The sequence below is a fragment of the Alexandromys fortis genome, unplaced genomic scaffold (assembly GCF_014885135.2).
Source record: "Alexandromys fortis isolate MF-2015 unplaced genomic scaffold, M_Fortis_MF-2015_v1.1 scaffold_391, whole genome shotgun sequence".
NCBI lineage: Eukaryota > Metazoa > Chordata > Mammalia > Rodentia > Cricetidae > Alexandromys > Alexandromys fortis.
In genome coordinates this window covers 377,185-396,002 of record NW_026068277.1, presented here as the reverse complement: position 1 = coordinate 396,002, position 18,818 = coordinate 377,185, and positions in this window count along the sequence as shown.

Genomic DNA, 18,818 nt, shown 5'->3' with positions numbered 1-18,818 from the left:
TCCACATCTCCATTCTGTTCACTAATGTGGGATGAAGAGCACCAGGAGAGGTCTAGGAAAATGAAGAAAACAAACACGATTTTTATTTCAGGCAACTCGGTTTGGAATCTGAGCACCGCAATGATGCAAGGATACATAATTCCACTGAATTCTTGATAGGAGTGTTCTGAAGAATGAGCAATCTGTTTCCTACAACAGGAAGGGGATGGTTTCTTTGTAAGGTCAAAGTATTTGTTTTCCCACAGAATTTCACGTCTCCCTAATGTAAAGGCAAAAAAATGCAACAGAGAACAATGGTGCATAAAACAATGGATACACCGAGGACGGTGTGATATTAAAAGAGCTAGACAATGCTTGAGTTTTAGAATAAATGCAGCTGTCTCTAATAATAATAACATAATGATATTAAAATCAGAGTAAAATCACTCAAGGAGTAAATGTAATTAATATTTTATAGAATAAATATTTACATGAAACGCTATTAAAGAAGCATAGCTGTACTGAAAAATTCCCCACGCTTATTACTCTTTCGTCAGGAAAAGAGAATAGATGGTGGAGAAAATAGCTTTAAAAGCACAGGAACAATTTGCAGGGAGCATTCGGGGTAGCTCATCATTTAAATGCCCTGGTTTACCTGATAGCAGCGGCAGTTGGTGGGGTTAGTACATACAATAGAATTCAGTTAAGCCATAACTACCCAGTTTCCTTCCTCTAATTAATTACTGAGCTCAATACATCCTTTTCCCTTTTTGTCATAAAAATATCATTAAACACCTAATTAAATGTGGCATTGTCACAGGCATTGTCAACTGCTTCGTTCAGCTTTAGCCTGGAGAGGATGCCTGTGTTCCGTAGTTTCTGGGAATCAATAGATTTGCTACCAGTTAAAACTGTTCCACAGAAGCTTTCAAAATGTTTACTCTCTGCGACCCAGTAATTCCACTTCTGGGAATCTGTGCTAGGAAAAGAGAAATCTGGTTGAAGATTTATTGTGGAAGTCAGCAGTGGCAATGTTATTTACAGCCTAAGAATTGGAGGGGGGGGAACCCTGAAATACTCAAAATTAAGGGAGTGATTTAGGATGTGATGTCATAGGCACGTGGTGAATTTGTAATGCAGCTAGAAAAATGGTGTTTTCAAATATTTAAGAGCCCAGACACATACATAGCAATGAGGGAAGGGGTAGGCTAATATGTGTGTGTAGGCTATGATTCCAGTTTTGTTTAAAATTCCACACGTTCGCAGAGAAAATGACTCAAAGGTCACTTGCAACATTAACTGTATCTGAGCAGGGAAATGGCCAATTATATTTATGCTTTCCTCTCTTTTTAAATGGATAAGAAATTGTCCTACTGAAATTAGCACCAACCAACCTGTTTGTTGGTTGTTCTGTTTGATAAACAAATTGATGGGTGTGAATTATATTCTCAGCCTTGCAGGGTATGCCTGGACTCACCCTGGACGTGCCGTTTGATTCCCCAGCGCGTGCACATGCGTGTGCATGAACACACACACACACACCTTTTCCAGTCTTGTTTGCCTTCGTACAAGTTTCAGAAAATGTGACACCTCTTTCAAGGGAATTTGTAGTGCTCATTGGTGTGATTAATGCTCGTTGGTGCTAGCAGGTGGGCATGGGCATGCACTTATCCTGGTACGACTATTTATGCCCCTGAAATAACACCAGTAGAGGGCTGTCTACTCTGTGGATTGCTTGGGAGGAGCTGTTTGGTAGAAAACTGGCCAGACTGTGAAGACAAAAGGAAATTAGTGCAGAAACCTAGCGAAGGAGAAGAGAAATTGAAGGGCAAGACAGAATAGCGAGAGTGCTACGTCATCAACTACTGTTTGCTAGGGAAGATTCCCCTGCTAAGACTTCCATGAGTTACAGTTTACATGAACTAGGACTGAGTCAGTAAGAAATCCTATTGGAGGTGAAATGCACGCAAGTGCATGCCTGTTAGCCCTCTCTGGAAGGAACTCAGATTCTTGCTATAACAAGCAGGGAAGTGTTGGGGGAAGGGCTGCCTTCCTTTAACAGAAACTCTGACGTGGGATGTCCTTCTGTATTTGTGTTGCTTTTATTGGTTGATGAATAAAGGTGTTTTGGCCAGGCGAGAAACCCGAACATAAATAGAGAGAGAGAGTAGGCAGAGTCAGAGAGATACCAGGTAGCTGTGGAAAAAGAAAGACACCGCTGCCGGATGCCACAGTCTCATGGTGATACACAGATGAATAGAAATGGGTTAATTTAAGATATAAGAGCTATAGAAAAATGCCTAAGCTATTGGTCAAACAGTATTGTAATTAATATAGTTTCTGTGTGATTATTTGGGTCTGATCATCTGGGAAATGAACATGCAGTCTCTGCCTACAAAACTTTGAAATGGCACAAGTAGAATATACAGGCAAATCTCAAATTATACAATTGCATTAAAAATGAGTCTTCCCTGCCCCAATTTCACTCGCCAAAGGTAACCTCTATTGAAAATCTCTTACCAGACCTTTCTTTTTTTCCTCTGCATATACAACAGGCACAGAGCTTCACACATATTTACAAATGTAACAAACAAAAATTGAACCACACTCTAAATATTATTCTATAGCAGACTTAAAGAAACCCAGCTGGGTAGAGGTGACACACACCTTTGATCCCAGTATTCAGGAGGCAGAGGCGGAGGCAAGCAGATCTCTGTGAGTTTGTAGCCAGCCTGGTCTACAGAGCTAGTTTCAGAACAGCCAAAGATACACAGAGAAATCCTGTCTCGAAAAACAAAAGGAAGAAAGAAAGAAAGAAAGAAAGAAAGAAAGAAAGAAAGAAAGAGAAGAAAGAAACCCAACACCTTTCATGAATCTTTTTTTCTATGTCACTTTCTGTAAATTTGCCTCATTTTTAGCTGCTGCATATTATTCTATAGGGTTTTTGTTTGTCTAAAAACAAATCCCTCCATGATTGAACATTCAATTTAGTTCCAGTTTTTCATACCTATAAGCAATGTGCTAAACATGCCTGTGTGCACACCACAGAATCAATTTAAGGGAAAATCTTCCTTCCATCAGATATGCATTACCTAACCATTTGCAATTAGTTTCCTGGGCTCTGGAGAACAGTTTTTAATGGCTATGCCAAATGTTCTGTAGCATCCCGAATAGTTCAAGGCATCCTTTCCAATTAAGTTGGAGTCTACTACACACTGCATTTTAAATTACATTGTGCTTTAAGGACAGGGAGCTGTCTTACATTATTGATACAGTGTTATAATGTCCTATCTTGGTATTAATATCCTGAACTTGAATGAGCACTGTCTGCAGAGAGGCGACAGAGGGAGGCTGCTGGTACCTACGACCAAGGGCAGGCCAACCCAGGGAAGCACAAACACAGAAGAAACATTGTTTCTCCTCAAGTTGAGCCTAGCATCTGGCAGAAGGCCCAATTTCAGACAAGGCATTTATCTGCTGCCTATTGGTTGGCAGGAAAGGAGGGAAGCACCTATATGGCCATCCGGACTGGTAAAGGAGACCTGCTGCTTTCTGGTACCTCCCATCCTATCTGCCTCCCCTTAGCCAAACTGAAACACATTGTTTCAAAGATGCCGTTTGGCTGCTACAGGCTCTTATCTTGATATCCTACTTGGAGGTGAACTCCTTAGCCATTGGGTGACGCCCCCATCAAAACTTAGCCTTTTTATAACGTCTAGCTACTAGTGTTCATTTGTATTGGCAATCTTAGGATCAAAGACCACTCTTTATCTGTATGTATTTGGTCAAATCAGCAAATGCCTCTCTGAGTCTTTTTTTTTAATTTGTTTTATTTTTTAATTAATTAATTACTTGTTTATTTTATGTACCAACCACAGTTTCCCCTCGGTCCTCTCCTCCCGTTCCCTCCCCCACCTCCTTTATAATCCCCCACCCCTCAAAAAGGGTAAGGCCTCCAATGGGAGTCAGCAAATTTCTCCCTTGCTTGTAAAATGCTTGTAAAATGGAAATCACGCAGATCTTTTTTTTTTTTTTTTAATGTGCATTAGTGTTTGATCTGCATGTCTTTGTGAGGGAGTTGGATCCACCGGAGCTAGAGTTACAGACAGTTGTGAGCTGCCATGTGGGTGCTGGGAATTGAACTTGGGTCCTCTGGAAGAACAGTCAGTGCTCTTAACTACCGGCCGTGTCTCCAGCCGCCATGTAGAACTTTGCTTGCAATATTTCATCATACCTTATCTCACAAGGTTGATGGAAATAAAAAAAATGCAGTATTACATAATGTCTTCCCTCACAGGTGTAAGGAAGGGGTCTCTGATGACATGATGTCAAAGTTCCTTATTATTTGTTTCAAATAAGCTAGTTTCGTCTCCTACTGCTTCAGTTGGATTTGTTTGGTTAAGAGAATGTAAGAAAACTTCTTACTCAGGTGAAACTGTCAGGCAGTGGAGATCCATTGTCATGGGAAAATCTTTCCAGGCCTTCAAACACTCATATGGGGAAGATGCTGTTATAATCAAGAAAGTAGCTCGCCAGCGACCACTAAAAACAACTGTCAGAAAGCTCTCTCGTGGTGTCTATTGTCACCAGTGAAGAGGAAGGTTGGTAGGAAGGGGGCGGGATTGTATAGACTTCTGTGGGTTGGCCGGAGGCTCTGTCTTCCCTGGGGAGATGTGCGCTAGCAACTGTTTGGTATATTTTTAAAGGTCAGAGAGGCTTGGGCTCTATAGGGTGGATTGGCTGTGGCAGCTGATTAATGTCTGTGCAGTACTTTCCAGAATGAAATTTAATCAGCAGAATGATTGCAGCAAGCAGCTGCCTGGAGGAAAATATTCCCGTTCTAATGGTGACTCGTTTGATGTGTTGGCATTGTAGTAAGGCACGTACATTATTAGTTCAACCAAAGGGGCCCCAACTAGGGCACTAGATCAACGAGTCGGGAAATACAGCAAACAGCATCGGCCTTGCCAGGGCTCTGCATAGGGCCATCACTGTCAGACTGCCAGTTCCTCCTCACTCCAAGGACCTTTCCTGTCAGCCTCCTTTTCACCCCTAGGGTCTTCCTTGTCAGCTCTTTTTGCACCCCCCTCATCATTATCCATTCCCAGAGTACCCTCAGATCCATCATTCTGGACACGCTCTCGCACTGCGGCGTCAAGGCTTTCACTGACTGCTTCCTCACAACGTGCGTGCACGCACGCCCAAGCACATCTCCCTCCTCTCCCCTCATAAGTATCCTCGAGATTTAAGTGAAGTGACAAAATTGCCTCTCCTCACAGAAAATGATGGGTGTGTTCAGGTCTAATTAACCCTTCTTGCCCTGTTTTTCCGGCGCCAGCACAGAGGTGATTATACAGACTTGCAGAAACTCTGTGCTCACTATTATACTCTTTAATGTGTAGAAAATTCTGCACAGGCCCACGTGACTGACATCTCCTGCCACTCAAATGATGAATTCTGCATGAAAGCTGCGTGCATGAGGCATTCCTCGCCAGGATGTGTGGGTCTGTGGTGGGCGATATTTTTTTCTAATAGAAGAGGTAATACAGTTGAATTGGTCACGCTTTCTTTGCTGGACTTTATTTCCCTTGTTGGCATTGTTTTTTCATGGAATCTCTCCAGAGTGTCCCCCAAATGATGACCAGTATCTGAGTCAGAATAAGTGCACCACTTGAAGCTAGGAAGTCCACAGTAGGAAGAGAGTCGTGCAGGGTCAAAGTGGATGGAAGCATAGCCTTCTCTACCATCAGAGGCTGGACAGTCCAGTGTTCTGTGGGTCACTGAGACTGCTGCAAGATTCGCACGCTTCTTCTGAGCTACTACCCAAGGGCACTGTGTATGAAATAAATGTGGAATCCAAGAAAATCAGAAGCCCACTTAGTGTCCCTAGTCACTAAGTTGTTGTGGCAGAAAAGGGCTATCGAGATTCCTGGGAAGGACTGGAGTGTGTAAAAATGTTAAGTCGTAGCTAAAAGACACTGCACCTAGAGGAGAACAGACCCTCGGCGAGCACTTGATATTTCTAGGGACTAGAAATAAGGAAAATGCAGATCCTGTTCTCGGGGAGTTCATACTGAAATAGGGAAGACAGATTTTGAAAGATCGTTTCAGTCGGGGTTAATAGCACATACCCATAATTCTAGCACCCATAAGAACCGAAGCGAGAGGATCACAGGTTGGAGACTTCTCTGAGCTGCATGTCAAGACTCTCTTTCATTTTCTTTCAATCCAAATACTTAAGAATGTTGATAAAAGTTGTGTTGGCTACTGAGCGAAGAGGGAGATGAGGTTCATGGATGAAAGGTACAGAGGAAGTGTCACCTGACTTCATTATTAAAGAATTTATTCATTCATTCATTCCCTGTGAACATAGTCAGGGACTGGTTTTGTTCATTATTGTATGCATAATGCTGAGGATATTGCCAGAAATATTATAGATCAATCGATGTTCATTGAACAAATGAATACCTGATATGTGCCAGCCCGTGTGTTAAACACTGGAGATACACGAGGAAGAGGATCTATATAGATTTCAGTCAAGACTAGATAGTTTAGAGGTTGGAGAGATCTCTCAGTAGTTAAGAACACTTGCTACACCATCATGAGAACCCCAGTCCAGATCCCAGTACCCACATAAAAAGCTGGATGTCAGCCAGGCGGTGGTGGCGCACGCCTTTAATCCCAGCACTCGGGAGGCAGAGGCAGGCGGATCTCTGTGAGTTCGAGGCCAGCCTGGTCTACAGAGTGAGTTCCAGGACAGGCACCAAAGCTACAGAGAAACCCTGTCTCGAAAACAACAACAACAACAACAAACAATAAAACAAAAAGCTGGATGTCCTACAAACACCTGTAACTCTGACTTCAAGAAATTCAGTTCTTTCTTCTGGCTTCCATGCCTGTACAGGCAGGCACACACACACACACACACACACACACACACACACACACACACACCACAAAATAAATGATAAAATCAATCTTTAAATAGACTAACAGGTTTTTGTCATTCAGATTGCTTCTTTCCTTTTTTCTCCTATGTAAGTGCATTAAAGCAGGGTATTGAGGTTTTCACCTGTTACTATGGAATTGTTTCTTTCCCATCACAGTTGTAGCTGAGATAGTAGCTATGAAACATAGCAACAACGAGAAGATCCTGGTAGTGTGGGAATCCGGTGTCATTCTAGGTGTGCATTTATTACGGTTATATATTCTTAACTCCAGGTCATTTTAAACTATAAAATGTACCACTTCGTGTCGATTAACTCTTATCTCAAAGTCTATTTTGTCTGAAGTATGTGCTCTTCAACTCTCCTTTCGTTAGACTGCATGGTCTAGTTTGAGCTATCTTTTTACTTTTAACATAATTATGTTGTTTTAATCTTAATCCTTGTCTCTTGCAGCTAGCAAGTAGTTGGATCATTTTTAAAATGTGATAATTAAATTTGTTCTTTGATTGTTTCATACATGTATATAACGTATTCTAATTATTCTCCCCCATCATGTCTTGTCTGTTTCCCATGCCTATCAATAACCCCTCCAGTCTCCAACTCCTTTCCTTGATTTTTTTTTTGATGGGACCAGTCTTGCGCATACACAGCGCAGGTAACTGAAGCTTCTGTGAGCTCATGATTGCAATGGCTATGTCATGCCCAGACGATGGCATTCCACATCCCTTCTCACTTAACTGACATTCTTCCTGCTTCTTCTTCCATGATGCTCCCCTAGTCTTAGAGGGGCGGCTACAAATGTCTTATTTAAGGCTGCGAATTCAGCACACTCAGTGTCTCTGAGCCTCTGCATTCACTGCTATTCACTGCAAAGAAAAGCTTCTCCGAGCAAGGCTGAGAACAGCATCTATCTACGGTTATAAACACAGGGATTTAGAAGACAAGTTGGTGCTGTGTCAATATAACTCAACAGCCGTCATAAGTTCCCCTCTAGGGCCCAGGACTTCCCCAGTCATGAGTTTCGGTCTGGGTTACAGTACCAGACATGGATTCCCTCCTGTAGAGTGGGTCTCCAATTTAGTCAAAGGGTGATTAACTGTCCCCATAGAAGCCGAAGCACTATTGCACAAGTAAACACATCTTGCCTGGGTGGCTGATGTTGAAGATTGTAGGGCTCACACCTGGTTAAGATCATCTGGATCATTTCTTTAACAGACATTTTCGGTCTTAAGTGAAGCCTGTTTCGTTGTATGCTCGCTTCAAGATTAACTAACAAAAGAGAAACACTAACGCGAAGAGGGAAAAGGGACTTTGGTCCAGTCCAGCCCTGCTCATTTCCCTTCCTTTATGCTTGCCACATAAATTACAAGTTCCAGCTTTCCATGCCAGATCTGTAGCAATGCAGGTCTGTTAGGAGTGCTTTCTGAACTAGTCTCTTAAATCTGAAAAGAGTGCGCGAGTGAGCGAGAGAGAGAGAGAGAGAGAGAGAGAGAGAGAGAGAGAGAATACGGTGTGATTTGTGCAAACAGATGATCACCATTAAGTGATTGTGAGGGAAGTTTTCTGGAGAAAAGTGGCGGGGTGGGGGTGGAGGACTAGGACTCTGTAGGAGAACCATGGCAGAACGGTAGGCCAAAGGTTTCTTTCTCTACCGCCTATTACTAATGCTGTCAATGTAACAAAGGGCTCAGTTTTCAGGGGTGCATGAAAGAGAGATGGAAATGTGGGTGCAGAATATGACAAAACTGGACATTCAAAATGTATTAGGATGATTTCTGCAGTGAAACTTGAACTGGGGCAGCCTAGCCCTTGGACCTCTGTATTACTGCACGTATTCTGAAGTGACATCATCCTTTGCTGAAATCCACCAATTAGTAAAGCTCTGCCCATTGATCAATATAGAGAATCAAATTATAGCTGTATCTAGAGGCCCATGAACTGTAAACAAGGTACTCCCCACAATAGTAAAGAAGTAGAGTGGGAACACAGGTGTGACTCGACTCAACTACCAGAATCATTATTTGGCTGAAATTCCCCGTGGTCATCATACGCATTATGCTGAAAAGCCTTTACATTTTTAAATTGGCATGGACATTCTGAGCAATAAATTTAAATTCAATGTTTGGCATTTTAAACTTGGCTCAGTTAAATGAGATGCAATTGTTTCATTAAAATAATTACTATGGCACAGTGTGACTTATAGCAAGGAAGGTCCTTCAATAATGAAAAAGTATTATATAAGCCTTAACCAGCAAAGGGGCAACTATTCCAAGCACATTTCTACTTAACACCCCAGATTGGCCTGTTATGTTTGTTTGTTTGTTTGTTTGTTTGTTTGTTTGTTTGTTTTTCAAGACAGGGTTTCTCTGTAGCTATGGAACCTGTCCTGGACTAGCTCTTGTAGACCAGGCTGGCCTCGAACTCACAGAGATCCGCCTACCTCTGTCTCCCGAGTGCTGGGATTAAAGGTGTGCACGACCACCGCTCGGCCCAAAATTGCATATTCTTCAATCTGAAAAGATAGTGCCTCAGTAGATAACTGCACTTAATACAAGTCACATCCATTAAGGGCCTTATGCCCAATAGCCAGCATTACTGGAATTGATGATTATCTAGTTAGCAGCCAGTAAAGACTAGGTCATTATAGGTTTGGATTGTATGTTTTATCTGATGTCTATTTCAACAAGCTCTCAGTGTAGATAGCTTTAACCTCCTAAAAGATACAATATGCCATTGTGCACGGTCTTTGCAGGCAAGCCACTGTGAGGTCTTCACAATGACACTAAATCTGGGACCTCCAGTAAGTTCTATTCACAAGAGAGATTGGACTTCCTTCTCCTCCATCATTCGCTAGATGTCCTGGTACTGAAGGGAGTCAGCCTTTTGATAAGCCCTTGGCAAGGTAGGAATTCATTCACTATAGATGGCTTCTCACCATTATACAGCATAGAATTCAATAGAGTGTTGTTATTCTTCTCTTTGCTAGAAAGTCTCTGAAAAGAACATATCAAAGAGTTAGCATCATTAGTCACACTTTAGACAGTCAACTGGATGCCCTGGCCGACAAATGGTCCTACACACACCTTGTATCAGCTCTGGAACTGTTGCATGAAAGTTGTCTCTTCTGGAAGAAAGGACTCTTGAAATCTATTTTATAGATACTCAAAATCTAAACCAATATAACACATATTTCTGCATATACTAAGGTCATAGTAAATGGACTTACCAAGATAATCCTTATTCCTTTTGCAGTTTCAAGTCCTGAGAGCGGGAAAAGCACCAATTTGCTTTCCAGAGCACAAAATACCAGGCTCTTGAAGAAGGCATTCGGCATAACTCCCACCCCATGGGCAGCTGCTTTATTGAAAACAAAATGGGCTCTTTAGAGACTCTTCAGTTGAAAAGTAACAAATGGACCCCTCTGAATGTCGCCTTTGCCATAGGTACTGATTATTCTAAATTCATACATAGGAGGGCAAGTATTGCCTGCATCGATGCCATATAGGTCCTTCAAATGCCATTATTGGCTATATAGGACGACACCTGTAATGTTCATGGTGTTTGAGGCCCACCCAACCATGCTCACACTCTTAAGTACCTGCCTACTCCACTTCTTAGGAAGATGCTTCTACTCCTCCACAAGTCTCCGTTGTCACCAGTTTAAATCGGTGTAATGATACCAAGGGGTCAATCCTGCCACAAGTCCTAAAATTAAGCACTTCTTTGACATCCAGAGAAGTCAAAGGGTATTCAATAGTTGAGCTATAACTTTTCTTCTCCACTGTGCGCCTGTAGAGAAAATCCCTAGCCAACCCCCAATCTTTAATATATGAATTCAGCACAGTTCTTGCTTATCCCTACGTGGGAAGCATCAGTCCTTGAAGAGCCCATGAAATTATTCAAACAAGTTAATCACATCCTTCCATGGGAACCAGGATCCTATAAGGTCTCTCTCCCACAAACCCTGCTGTTCGTTCTCTATCAAGGACATATTCTTGTGGCCTTGCATGGTACAAACAGTCCTTCTCTTTTAGCCTGCCAGTTGTTTTGTTTTAGAAACCACTGTCAGTCTCGTCTGACAAATACTGAGTGTTGTGTGTTCGGCTATCTTGATAAACCTATGAGGATCCATCCGTCCTTCACCAATGGATTGAAGATGTGGCCTAAAGAAGGAAATGCAAAGGGGGCAAGCATATGGCCATTTATGCCTACTTCCATAGTTACTGGCTTTTTTTTTTCTTTCATGCGGATCTAAGTTACTAGCGTCCTTTCATTTCAGCATGAATTCTCCCATTTTCTCATTTCTTGTAAGGCTTGTGTACCAGCAATGTATCTGTTTGTTTATCTGGAAATGTTTTCATTTCCTTTTCCTTTTTTTTTCCCTCTGAGATAATATCTTCCTTTAGCTCAGGCTGTCTTGAACCTTGCGACTCTTCTATCTCATGCTGGGATCACAGCCATGTGCCACCACACTCAGCTTCTCCTACATTTCAGGGGAAGTCTTACTGTGCTTGTAGTTCCTTTTCTACAACAGGCTTTCACTATGTTGCCCAGGCTGGACTTGAACTGGTGAGTGTCATGCTTCAGACTCCAAGTAGCTGGGATTTTAGGTATGCACCACCTCTTTCAACATAGACACAGAATTCCTAGGTGACAGCATTTTTACTTACAAGCCATTTTACTGCTGTCTAGCCTCTATAGTTTTCCATAAGAAATGTAACTTTTAAATGTGGTGAATATCCCTTGCACGTAATGAGTTTTTCCTTTCTCCTTGCAAATTTCGTTGCCTTTCGGTGGTTTAGTTATGATATAATTAGGCATGGAACTCTGAATTTATACTATTTGGAGCTCGTGTCATTTCTTGAATGTGTAGAGTCATGTTATCATGCAACTACAATGAAATTCGGGATTTGTTTTTACATTCTTTCAAATACACTTCTACCCATGTTTTCTCTGTTTTCCTTCTTGGCCTTGCATTGTGCTTGCGTTGGTATACTTGGTCATCTTCAGCAGGTCTTGGAGTCTCTGTTCTTTATGCCGTGTTTTATTCTCTCTATCCATTGTGCTTAACAATATTAACTAGCTTATCTTTGGGTTCACCGATTCTCTCTTGTGCCTGTTGAGTCTACTCGCAAGTTCCTATAGTGACTAGTTTGCATTGGTAATTTTACTTTTCACCTCCACACTTTCTTTTCTTCTTTTTTATTTTAATTTTTTTGAGACAGATAAGGTCTCTCTTTCATGTAGCCTTTGCTGTCGTGGAACTCACTATCACGACCAAGCTGGACTGGAGCAGAGATCCACCTGCCTCTTCCTCCCAAGTACTGGGGTTAAAGGTGTGCACCCCCACCAGTCAGCTCAAGTCCACATTTTCTACTGTGTAATTGTTATCTCTTTCCTGATCATCTCTAGTTGGTGATATCACATAATGCTTCTGTAGATCTGAGTTCCTCTAGGTTAGTGCTAGTAAACTTCATATAATAAGTAGTATGTCTGGGCTTTCTCAGGGACTGCTCCTATTTATTATTTTTCTCCATCAGCCTATCACCCATCCTTTGCTGTTTTTTTGTATGTCGCAACTTTGTTTCCTAAAGATGATATTTTAAGGCACTTAATATGGCAGTCATGGAAATTAGATTCTTTCATAAGTCTGGGGTATATTTTAATCACTGATTATTTTGTTATTATTCCTGCTTATGTAATGGCTTGCTGAAGCAATTCTGTGATGTTTATACTCTTTGTCACCTGTGATAACCGAAGCCTCCATTTAGTCTGGTGGCCAAGTAATGATTAAAAAGGTCATTTTTGAAATGCCGGAAGCAGGAAGTTTGATAGTCTTCTTTGAGGTGCTCTGTGTCCATGGAGAGGCATTCAGCACTCAATTTCACAGTAGGAAACTTCATACTGTTCTTCGCATCTGTCTCTGTAGAGCTCTGTCCAGCGCGAAGTGAAGGTTTTGGCTCCCCGCAGGTCTTTCTTGGGAACATCGAGCCCCATTCATGTGTGTGGCCCTCTCGGTTCTCCAGGTCCGGAAGAACTTTGTCAGCACCCTATGGATGTTTATTTTCCAATTTTTCATTTTGAGACCTTTTCTTTCGTCATCCTACACTGTTTGTACCAAGCTTTGCTTTATCAAATGACCTTGCTTTTGAACAGTTGCTGCTTGTTATTTTCAACTCAGTGAAAAGACAAACTGAATTAGTTCAAATAAGGACAGGTTTTTGAATGGACTCTTCCAGGAAATGATGAGACAGTTGGTTTACTCACTATAATAAGGACATGGCCTTATGGGAACTGCAGCCCCACTCTGCTTCCTCAGTCCTCTTGTTTCCACATGATTCTTGAAGGTCATTTTTTTTTTCAAAACTCCAGAGCTAGAGAGAAGGGAATAGTCATGTCACAAGTTAAAACACAAATATATGTGTGTGTGTGTGTGTGTGTGTGTGTGCATGTATGTATGTATGCATGTTTCTGGGTGTTTTACCTGCATGTGTGTATGTATTTGCATTGTTCCTGGTGCCTATAGAAGTCAGAAGAGAGTGCTGGATTTCCTACAAGTTGAGTTCTGAGACGCCATCTGGGTGCTGGGGACAAGTGAAACAAGTGCCATCTCTCCATTCCCCAGTCTTATTCTTATCACAACCTAGATGACGGGGGTAGGGGAACACTTGATTCCTACCATTTTAAGCACTATTCTCTTCCTTCTGGGGAAGATTTTTTTTCTTCCTTACCACACTATTATTTCCGGCATTGCTCTGACAGTTTTGAGCAGTTTGTAATACAGAGAAGCTGTGTGTTAAAATTTGAAGCTTGGAAGGAAGCAATCTAGTTAGTGTAAAGACAAAAAATGGAGAAGATGCCATTGGAGTAGATTAGATCACTCAATGAGAATTTGAAGGATTAGAAAGTCTTAGGACAGAATTCTAAGTAACAGAAATACTTAAGTGTTAGAGAAATTGGAGATAAAGGTCTGATCCCAAAAGGTAAAATGAACCAGAAAACCTAGGCTTTATAACAGGGTTTCTTGTGGACAATCAGCCATAGTTTGAAAGTCAGTATAGCCCCATCATTCTTCTTGCTGATATGGAATCACCACTGTGTCTATCTACCCTAGCAGCTGCTCTAGTTTTCATTCAATGATAGAAAATTCAGGGCATTTGTTGCATCTACCTGATTATTTCACTAATCTTTTCAACTCTTGCTCAAATCCAGACTTCTCTCTAAAGCCTTCTAATATGAATTAAAACAGAATCAATGTATAATCCTTATTTCTGGGTTCCCTAAAACTCTTTTTATCTTTCTACCAGTATTATCTTTATTTGTACATGTACCTATCTAAAAGATTTTGCTTTGTTCCTGAGAGCTATATTTTGAATGCAGCTCCTCAACAATTCAGAAGTTGTCAGTAGTGGGCAAGGCATATCTTTGCATTATTTTCACAATATGTGAACTAAAATTATGTCCACAATAATTAACTTTTAAAAGGCAGTAAGAGAGAAAATATGCAAGTCCTACAAGAGAAAGAGTTTCTTGGGAGACTTTTCAATAGCAACAATGTAGTGTAGAAAGTCCTTCTGTCTATGTGTTGTTTTTATTGGTTAATGAATAAATCTGTTTCAGCCAGTGGCTTAACAAAATAGAGCTAGGCAGGAAAACTAAACTGAATGCTGGGAGAAAGAAGGTGGAGTGAGAAGAAGCCATGTAGCTGCTGCCAGGGACAGATATGCCAGAACCTTGCTGGTAAGCCACAGCCATGTGGTGATATGCAAATTAATAAAAATGGGTTAAGATATGAGTTAGCCAGAAATACACTTAAGCTATTGGCCAAAGAGTATTGCAATTAATATAGTTTCTATGTGATTATTTCTAGACTGAGAATCTGGAATGAACAAGCAGCCTCCCCCAAGAATGGAAGTCAAGCGGTCAGTGCAAGAATTTCCTTAAAGGGCTAGTAAGTCTGTTAACTTTGAACTGATGAACAAATACACTTTCATATATGCAAGCACAGAAAAAAGTGAAAAGGTTATACTTCAAGAAAAGAAATTCCTTTCAGAAAGAAGGTCTCAGACACAAGAAGGAACAATGGGAAAGTATGGTTGAGTGTGTTTGGACAGGGTCTGAAAAAAAGCAAAGTAAATCAATGCTATGGTTTCGTTCTGTACAGAGGCAATACAATAAAAATACTAGGCAATATTTGCACAAAATGTATAAAGGCTTAAAAATGGGCTTATTACAAAGTGATGTTTTTTCAACTAAATAAATTCTAAAAGTAAGAGGGTGAGATGGGAATGCAAATAGAATATAAGCAGAAGCAAACCTAGCAACATTTCATATACATAACATAATCATTTTGGTAACTATGCATAAGGAGAAAATATACAAAGAAATGTTTTGTTTGTTTGTTTGTTTGTTTGTTTTTTTACAAAGAAATGTTTTAACACACCATTTTGACTGAATGTCATCAAGTTAAACACAAAGAACTAGTACTTACTAGGTATATTTTTATGCACTGATATACTTCAACAGGTCTGAAAGTTGTTGTAAATACACTTGAGAATAACACACACGAGGTTGCTTGATGTGAGATCAGGGAGTCACAAAATAAAAAGGAGGATGGCTGGAAGGTAGTCTTGTTGTTTGGGATCTGAAGCATTGTAGCCAATGTGAATTCATGGCTTTTGATATGTGTGACTTTTCCTGACAACTAATAAGTTCCAGTAGTGATGTACATATTTATATGGCATGTATTTTCATATCTATATAATCATCTGTAAGTAAAGGGACAGAAAACTTGGAGAAATCACTGAATCCAGGGTAGAACAAAGCATGTGTCTTAGACTGCTGGAAAATAAGGAAATACTAAAAACATAATAGATAATTGTCAAAGGGACACAGCTGCTGACCTGAAATGATACCAACTGGCCAAATACATGACAAATTCATGAACAGCATGGACATATTAATAAATTATAAGCAATATACAACAATGTTCACAAACATACTAAAATAAATAAAAAAAACACTTTCATATGGTAAAATGCCAGTTAGTAAATGTAAGAGGATTGATGGAATTCAAAAATTACCATTTGGCAACCACCAAAATAATATTGGTTTGGGGCTGAAATAAACAAGTGAAAGTATGGGTGAGAAAAAGTGCCTTCATAATTCTCAAAGAATCCATAAATACATGTAATATTTATTTTATTCAAGCCGGGCGGTGGTGGCGCATGCCTTTAATCCCAGCACTTGGGAGGCAGAGGCAGGCGGATCTCTGGGAGTTCAAGGCCAGCCTGGTCTACAAGAGCTAGTTCCGGGACAGGCACCAAAGTTACAGAGAAACCCTGTCTCAAAAAACCAAAAAAAAAAATTTATTTTATTCAGTTATGTCTATTGTTGCAATGTGGAGTATGACATTACAGTGAAAGGAAAGAGTCCCCTGTTCGGGGCCACGTTAAGGAAGTAAAAAAAGATTAAATTATGAACCAAAGGACAAAGGTGGCTTAGCAGTTACGGAGCACTTAATATTCTTGTAGAGGACCCAGGTTCAGGTCCCAGTACCAAGAGGACTCAGCCATCTGCAGCTCCCATTTCAGGGGTTCCAACTGCCTCTTCTGGCCTCCATGGGTACTGGGTATGCAAGCAGTTCACAGACATACCTGCAGAGAAAACATCTGTACACCAAAAAGAAATTAATTGATCTTTAAAAAGAGAAAGAATGGCAGTTCTGTGACACCCCTGCTCAAGATGCACAAACTAAATCCAATAATGGGGAATCAGCAAAAAATCCCAAATTAAGAGACATTCTAAAAATAGCAGACCTTTAGTTGTTGAAAAAGTCACATCCAGACAGAGATTGAGGAACTGTGAAAGATTTAAAGGAATCTAAAAGGTTATAGTAATTAAATACTGTGTATAGTCCTGGATCCAATCCTGGACCATATTTTTTTTTCTTTTCTTACAAATATCACTAGTTCAACACTGATGAAACCTAATTTAAAATAAAAATTTGGCACATCTAATAATATTATTGTATCAGTGTTCATTTCTGAGTTTGATAATTGTTCTGACATTAAGAGAAAATCTCTGTTTTTTAAAAAATATCTATGTAATATCACAAACTTACAAAACAACCATCTGGTCTAACTTGCTAACTTTGGTAAATGGAGTAAAATGAAATCTTAGATTCTTTGTAGTTCTTGGCATTGCTATTCAGCAATGCACAGTATTCCAAATCCTAAAAGACACACTATGTGAGGGCAATCCTTCACTTGTGTTTATAAAGTCCTAGCATTCTCAAGGTTTCTGCAATAGCTTTATATCTTTTTGCTTGGGGTAGGTGCTAAAGACCACAGATCTTGTTCCCAATGATCAACCTCACCGCTAGAGCATTTATTGTCTCAATATTAAAATCATATTTAATTATGTGTCTGTGTGTGGATGCGTGCACATGCGTGCAGGTGCCTGATGATGCCAGAGGTGTTGGATCCCCAAGGAGGTGGAGTTAACAGTGTTGGTTAGTCAAATGGTGCTGGGACTTGAACACAAGTCCGCTGGAAGTACAATACATGTTCTTAACCCTGTGTCATTTCTCGGGCCCCTGGAGCAGATTAGTATGTGCTAGCTATTAGTTATAAAATACTCATCTACTCTACCCCAGACAGGTTCCTAACATGGAATGTGAACTTGTAAATGAATATATGCTAATCCTGTAGCACACATAAAACACCGAATACCAGAAGATAAAGCCCCAGAAAGATAAACCGGGCCTTCAAGAATCTTCAGAAGGTGCTGCATAGATGGCTGAGTGGTTAGGAGCACTGATTACTCTCAAGAGGACCCAGGTTCGATTCCCAGCACTTACATGGCAGCTCACAACCATCAGTAACAAGTTCCAGGGCACTTGTCATCCTCTTCTGGCCTCCTCAGACACACACATATGTGCATGCAAAAGACTCATCCTCATACAGTTAAAATCAATGCATCTTTTTAAAAAGAATCTTGAGGAACTTCAAGTAGCATCATGAGTAATAATTTGGGGGAACAGTAAGTATGTAACAGAGCAAAAATCATTCAAAATGGCATATGAGTGCCTCAGAGTCATGAAAGCCCTTGTCACATGAAGAGAATGGTGAAGAGTTTGAGGTGCCTGGTGACCTGGTGTCGGGGTGACCAAGAGAACTGGGAGGCTAGCTATGGACAAAATAGGAAAAGATGGGGAACGATCCCTATTCTCACATTTCCCCCAATCCCAACTGCAGCACACTCCGCATTCCAGCTTCTATTGGAAAGAATTCATGCTGGAGACCAGGTAAAGCAAGCGAGTAATCAAGGTTTATTTCAGTAGGCAAGAAAAGCAGAAAGCAAACACACCCTCCAGGCCAGAGGGAGCACCACGCAGAGCAGCAATGCAAAGGGCTGCTTCGAATATGAGGACTCATTAGCAGCACTAACCTACGGTTTCTCCTCCCCTTGCCCACACTTGGGGCAGTCTGGAGTACTCTCCTTCCTGGAATAGGCAGAGGCTTTCTTAGAAATCATCTTTACCCACAATTCAGTCTGCTACAATGCATTCAGTCTGTTAGATACATTAGATGTGTGAATATATGCAAAGGCTTAATTATACTCAAAGCAACAAATGCCTCACTCATCCTCCCCAGGAAGCTGTACTTGGGAGTTGGGCAGAGCTTACCCAGAAGAGCTTTGCTCTTTTGCCCAGAGCCTTTCCTTCCTGTTAGATGGTCAGCTTGGCTATCTCATGCCCAGCAGCAAGTCTTATTTACTTCCTCAAGTGTTCCTGGCCTCACCATTTTCACTCCAACATTGATTTTAATCCTCGCTGTTGTTTTCACCATAACAAGCTGCTCTCCCCAGGGCTCCTCCAAGGACTCGAGT